This window comes from Mus musculus, chromosome 1 (assembly GCF_000001635.26).
Source record: "Mus musculus strain C57BL/6J chromosome 1, GRCm38.p6 C57BL/6J".
NCBI lineage: Eukaryota > Metazoa > Chordata > Mammalia > Rodentia > Muridae > Mus > Mus musculus.
The window spans coordinates 77734822-77740821 of record NC_000067.6 but is presented as its reverse complement, the minus strand read 5'-3'; positions in this window follow the sequence as shown (position 1 = coordinate 77740821).

Sequence of the window (6000 nt, the reverse complement as noted above, 5' to 3'; positions counted from 1 at the left end):
GCAGTTTCTAAATAGTCCATCCTTTCGTCTCAGCTCCAAACTTTGTCTCTGTAACTCCTTCCATGGGTGTTTTGTTCCCAGTTCTAAGAAGGGGCAAAGTGTCCACACTTTGGTCTTCGTTCTTCTTGAGTTTCATGTGTTTTAAGATTTATTCATTTATTTATTTATTACATAAAAGTACACTGTAGCTGTCTAAAGACATACCAGAAGAGGGCATCATATCTCATTAAAGACGGTTGTGAGCCACCATGTGGCTGCTGGGATTTAAACTCAGGACCTCTGAAAGAGTAGTCAGTGCTCTTAACCTCTGAGCCATCTCTCCAGACCCTACCCACATATTTCTACAAGCTAATTGATAGCGTGTGTTTCAAGTATAACAAGTATACTGTTAAAAGAACCAGCTAATAATTCCAGATTCAAGCTGGACCTGGGGTTTGGACTGTAGTCTTCACTACTTAATAGACTGAGACAGAAGTGGGAGAATCACAAATTCAAGTCCTGCCTGGGCTATATAGTGATTACAAGACTTTCCATAGCGTCTTAGGGAGACAGGGTCCCTAAGTAAAAAGTGGAAGGAGATGGTGATTCAGTTTAGTGATAGAACTTTTGCTTTGCATGTGTAAGACCCTGAGTTCAATCCACAGTTCTCCCAAAACCAACAAAAATAGCTCTATATTAAAATTGTTTCAAATAAAAGGTTTTGAAGGCACCAGAGCAGCAATAAGAATGCAGAATTCTACATTTTTATATTTTCCTGTTGAGCATTTATAATTTTCAGGCTCGCAATTAATAGCGTTTATTAAACTGCTTGCCTTTGTCTTATCTTCAGGAATTATTCAGCTTAGTTGAATCAACAATTCCAGTCATATTTTACCACTTTAAGGAAAGGTGAATTACATAATGTCATTAAGATTATTGGAACCCACCAAGGAGCCCACCATCCATCCCCTTCCCTGCCCAGGTTCTGAATTAGTGACAATGAAACAACGGCAAACGACGAGGCCACAGTGCCCCTTAAATAGTGAGAGGAACCCTGGTGTAGGTTTTCACTTTAGTACCTTATCCGACTTGATGGTACAGCTAGAAGTGAGACCTGGACTTGACCACTTCCTCTCAAGAGACCTGGGCTTGTGCTCCTTCACAGGGACCAGAGGATTGAGGGAGAACATAGCATAGTCATCCTAGGAAGAGAAGCCAAGCCGAGCCAGTCTTTCTGGATATTCCTTCCTACTTAACTATTCATAAACTGCTCCGTTGCCCCAGGGATAGAATGAATGGAGGGAAGAAAGGATTTGGACTGTGCTTTTGGGAAAACCCCATATTGTAGAATCATGGGAAAAGGAATTTCCCTCTAACTGTAACATGGGCAAACAGTTTCCCTGGGTTTAGGAGTAAACCTACCTGACTTAGGTTGGCATATGATTAATAGGTGACAGAAGTGAATGGCTTTACAGGAGAATGGCATCCTAGGTAAGTGTGTTCAGTCAGCATGCTTTCCAGAGGTGATGATAGGAGTCACTTAATCCTTCTGTCTCATAGAAGTCACTAAGGAACGTTTTATAGTCAGTAATATCCATTATACACAAACAAGCCTTAGCCTGCCTGTAAGAAGTTAAACACTAGAAATGTTTAATCTTCTCCATTTTACCTAGCTTTAGTTCAAATTATGATTTTCATATGTCACTGAGTTTTCATGGATATTGGGAAATGCCCTTCCCTCAGGCAAAACTGAAAACATTCTCATCTAAAAATTCTCGAATATTCACATTGCTTTGTCACACCACAAAGGTATTTTTCTATTTTGAAAATATTGGTAATAGAAGTGCCAAGCTAGCCATATAAAGTGTATATAAATTAAGGCAATTCTTCAGCTGGATAAGGGCAGATATCCTTTACAACAATTTTAAAATCAAGGAAATAGATTGACTTCTCAAAAAAAATCTTTACCAAAATTTTATCATAAGTTAAATTTAATAAAACATAGATATTTGCTTAAAATGGTTTTCTCAATGTGAATCACTCACAAGGCTTTAAATATGACCTGGGATTGGGACTACTTTAATAAGATCTAAATGTCTTTATTTACAAAGTCATTTTTCAAAAGTGTCATTCTTACTTTTAAATATTTCAACCCCCAAAACAGAAAGTATGCACATGCGTCATAAAAACCTAGCAAATATGTCCTCATCCATATCCTAGGTGAGGCTGTTGAGAATGTTCATTGAACTCTCTTTATTTGTTTCCAAGAAAGGAGGGAAATCCCTCCCAGTCTTCTTTGTCAGGTAGAGAAGTCCTCCAGTTCAGAACCCACCCACACCCCATCTCCTTTTCTTCCACTTCTCTCCATCACCACAACTTTATGAAATATTGTGACTGGAGAAATCTGTAAGTCAAGAGTCAAATTTATAAAGTAGCTTCACAACTACCAGTCTGAATGATATTAGAAGTATATTTCTATGAAAGGTCTAGAAAGCCAAGGTGGAGATCAGAATACGAAATACTCCCTCTGCAACTTACTTTCTCACACATACAGATGTTATCTTGGCTTTGCAAAGTCAAATCTGGCGTACAGGGTGCATGAAAGTAGATCTATACTGCAATGAAGGATATTACTCCGTTTGGCTGCAAAAGAAGCTGAACTGTTCGTCCTATTATTCATCTCAGTAGAGTTGCATATGATCTAATACTGCTTTTCAAACCATTAGTCACCAGCCAGTACTTGGATGTGAAATCAATTTACTGTGCTTCAGGTATTTAAAAACTAAATAAATAGAAAAGAGAGGAAAATGACAGAGAGTCTTGTTCAGAGGAACATTATTTATTGTTCTGTAAAGTGTTTCATTTGATTTGTATGTGTTATGCACATGGGATGGCTATGTGCAATTTATTTCTTTATGTCATTTTTTGTTTGTACTTTTAAAATATTTCTTCATGTGTATACACACACGAGTAGGGTTATGCTTGTGCCCACCAAGGCTAGTAGAAGGTTGGATCCCTTATAGCTGAAGATACAGATGGTTCTGGGTTGCTGAGAACCTATCATAGGACCTCGTAAAGAGTATCAAACCCCATATCTCCAACCCTGTAATGAATTTCTTAGTGTAGAATTTTGTTATTCAAAAGGCTATTAATAGGAGAAAACAAATAATAGAAAAAAAAGAACCAATGAATTAAGGTGAATATTGTCTTAAGTGGTCCCCAAAGGTCTATGTGCTAAAAAGGTTCAGTGTCCAATTGGAGGTGCTATTGAGAGTTGGATGAACCTTTAGGTGATAGGGCTTAGTTGGAGGGTGTGAGGCCACTTGAGATGGTCTCTGGAATTCTACTAGGGGCCTGATTCTTTCCTTCTGTCTTTCTTAGCATCTACTGCTAAACACCATGATGTTTTGTGTTGCCATGAGCCCAGAAATTATGAGCCAACCAACTATGCAACTGTGAACTGAACCTTGTTCAATTATGACTCAAAATAAATCTTTCTCTCTAAACTGAGTTTCTTCCCAAATCTTTCACTCTTCTGTTACTCTACATTAGCTTGTCCTTACCCACGCACAAATTTCCTAGCTGAGCAGGATGCCTTTTGTAAGGACCACTTACTTACTCTCTTATTTGTAGCACCCAGTTAATCTGTTGGTTCAGAATCAACATCTTTTAAAAGAAAAAGAAAGGAATGAAGAGGGAATGTATGCATTCAAAGGTTTTTTTAAAATGTTTTTTTTTTCCTATTTGTGAAAAGATTTACACGTGGGATTCTCTTTCTTCCAGGAAGCTCTTCTCCTGCAGGCAGACCAACTTCTTTGCGGCTCTCTACTGGGCTGGGCATCTCACACTCCATGTCTTTGTGTGAACTGTTTTCATCCTTGTAAAGAAATTCTGATCAATAACTTCTGAGTATCAGTAACATCATGACACATGCCCAAAGATAGGTAAATCTATGTCATCTATCTGATAGATTAATAGATGGTATGCATGCATATAAACTCATATATGCATAATATAATGAGAAATGAGCTTACTGAAGAAAATTTACCCCTTTTACCTTGAATGCATACATTGTTCCCCCTTCCTTTTCTATATCTCTTAAAAGATGTTGGTTCTGAACCAACAGATTAATTTTATCATCTAGTAATGGCTTTCCATCCAGAAGATTGAAAAGATGTCATAACTCAAATGTGAAAATACCATTTTCCTGTGTGTCTCTCCCAGGGTACTTATGGCCTCACTCGGTGTTCCTTTGTTTTCCCTCAGCCATAGTTACAGTAAAATTATTTATCACTAGCTCTGCTTAGCTTGGGAAGGTTCATTCTCCAGAAGTGTCCATCAGTACCAGCCTCTCACAGGCACTGCGCGCTGGCTTACAGATGGCTCCAGAACACAGTATCTCCAGTCTCAAATCAACCTTCTGGAATCATACCCTCCTGTTTCATCCAGCCAAAGTTAACTTTGTTAGGTTTACCAACAATCCTGGATGCTCTCTTTGCAGATTAATCTTGCCTTCATTTCTAAATGAAAGATCAAATCATGTTTAACATCTGCATATTCTCAGAAACATAAAGAGCTTTTACAGCTGATGAGTGTGTTTCAAGTCTTGGTGTGAATCAAAGGTAAAATTTACCATGTACAAAGCCAAAGTTAGAATTCAGTTCATAATCACCAACATATCTTATGTATGGTTAACCGCAACACTCAATAGAGTATAATCTCCTTAAGGGGAGACATGATCACAATCTATAACTTATTTGTATTGTACATAACTTGATCTGTATAGATACTCAATAAATATTTTTCTGACTAATAGATTAGTGGCTAATATAAAATATGAATCTAGAAACAGAGGAGAGGCAGTTGTTAACTATATAAAAGGCACATAAAATTCCCTTAATCGTGGATATTATTTGATGGATTGGTTGGTCAGTGGTTTATGTCACCATCTTCCAGAAAAGTCAGAAACTTTATATTTAGACCAGGCTGGTCCAAAGCTCACTATGTAGTTCAGATTAACAATCAAGAATAGGGGATGACTGTGTTGGGATTTAAAAATAATTTCTGTCCTCTTCATATTTGCCTGTGTTTATTTTAAATAATATACTTGAGATGAACAAAGCCACCCACTATTGTTCTGCGAGATTGTTTTGATCAACATTCAAAACCCATCCTATTTTAAGATGATTGCATGAGATAGTCACAGCTCATTAAAATGGTTTCCATAAATAAGGTCTAAATGGAAAGGGTTTATGGTGACTTTCCAATCAGATTGTTCTCCCAGGCCGAGAACAATCTCTGGACAGATTCCTGGACAGATGGCTGCCTCCTTCATAAGTCACTGGCATTGCTTTGTCCTCCATTGTTACCATGACTGCCCATAGGCTCTTGGTGCAGTCGGTACTACCTTGATGTTTCCTGTAAAGTGAATTTATAATTCTAGCTATCCTGTATAAAAGACACACAATCCAGGTAGTTTACTCACAAGCTGTAAGCCTCTATTGTGCAGGTTTGGGGATATTCTAACTTATTTCTCATCCTCAATGTCCCTTGTCACTTGCTGTTTCTCCTGGCCATATGCTCATGGTCTATCTCCTCTCATGGTGGCCTCCTCCACCTCTGTCTCCTTTCTTCCTCTCTCTATCTGCAATCCCCTCACTCAATCCTCGTGCCCCACCTTTCTCCCTCCATTGCCCAATCACAGGCTCTAGCCTTTTATTGACCAGTTAAATTGGGGAGCAAGGTTTACATAGCATCACTTGGTGTATGTGAGGATCTGCTCATTGGGAACAACCAGATATTAAAGGTTAGTATTAAGCATTAGAATACAAGCAACATCAGACAAACCCACTACAGTTTGCAACTATATTGCTTACTTTTAAAGCTTTCAGAGCACAGTGTCAGAACACAATAACACCCAGCTAGGGCCGTTCTTCCTACAGGTCTTTCATCACAGTGGCTACTCCTCTATACCAGAATAAGATAAAGGAAGAACACTAGCAGGGTAAGTTTGACCTGCTT